This window comes from Octopus bimaculoides, chromosome 13, assembly GCF_001194135.2.
Source record: "Octopus bimaculoides isolate UCB-OBI-ISO-001 chromosome 13, ASM119413v2, whole genome shotgun sequence".
NCBI lineage: Eukaryota > Metazoa > Mollusca > Cephalopoda > Octopoda > Octopodidae > Octopus > Octopus bimaculoides.
Window position 1 is genome coordinate 64,747,355 of NC_068993.1, and position 1,318 is coordinate 64,748,672.

The window sequence follows — 1,318 nt, forward strand, 5'->3', positions numbered from 1 at the left end:
ATATATATATATATATATATATATATATATACACACACACACATGTACACGCATATATATACGAATATATACATATTCTTTACATTCAGGAATAGGTCACTCTGAGCACTGATGTCTTTCACTTTGCGTATAATCTACAGCAATTCGTCCTTGCAGTTACTTATGAGGGTTGTGTCATCGGCGTATCTCAGATTGCACAGCCTTCCTCCGCCAATCTGCACACCACCATCGTAGTTCTCCTTCGCCGCTCTTATGATGTTTTCTGCATAGATGTTGTACAGATATGGAGACAGAACACATCCCTGTCGGACACCCCTCTCAATGCCGAACCACTCAGTGTTACCGACGGACGTCCTGATAGATGACTGTTGATCTCGATATAGTCGCGCCAACAGTATGAATAAGTGTTCAGGAAACCCCATGTCGTCCCACATCTTTGCTGTGTCTCGCACAGTCGAAGGCTTAAGAATAGTCGATGAAACACACGTAAAGTGGAATGTTGCATTCCTTAAACTTCTCGATCATCATCCTGATGTCGGCTATCTGTCCCCTTCTTCCTCTGCCCTTGACGAAGCCGGCTTGCTCCTCAGCAATGACACTGCTATATTTCCGCTGCTCTGTATCTACGATGATTCGCAGCAGGGTCTTGCTTGCGTGGACAATAATACTGATGGTTCGGTAGTTAGAGCACACGCGTGAGTTACCTTTCTTCGGTATTGGTACGAAGACTGCACGACACCGGTCGATCGGCCGCTCCACGTCGTTCCAGATTTTTACACACAGTCTCCACAACAGTTCTATCCCATCATCTCCCGTCGCCTTCCATACCTCGATGGGAAGTTCATCCACGCCAGGGCTCTTCCCGTTCTTGGTATGGTAAAGCGCCTGCCTCACTTCTTCTTTGGGTGGTTCCGGTTCTCTGTCTTCGGCTACAGCGAGTGCAACGGGCCGATCTTCCTGCCTCCTTCTGTACAAATCGGTGCTGTATTCACCCCCTCCACCTAACTTTGACGCCCTCTTCGTCTGTCAGGATGTTACCTTCTTTATCGTTGGCCGTTTTTTTTTTAATTTAAAATTTTTAAAAGGTTTAATAAAAAATAACAACCAATTAATCAATAATATATTCACCCATGTTGTTTACAACTTCCCAACGTTCAACAAGATTTTCAAAAGCCCATTGTAGGGCTTAACCGTAAACGGACGCATGAGTATCTAGACGTCTACGTAGTCAACAATTCAGATACACAGACGATCCTTTATTGAAACACATTCTTATACGCATATATAAATATATATATATATATATATATATATATAT

At 43.3% G+C, this 1,318-nt stretch overlaps 1 protein-coding gene across 1 annotated transcript in view; it reads left to right on the forward strand.

Moving 5' to 3' along the window:
• Positions 1 to 1,318, forward strand: part of LOC106867776 (cubilin) — a 426,298-nt gene that overhangs the window by 318,128 nt on the left and 106,852 nt on the right. The window lies entirely within an intron of this gene.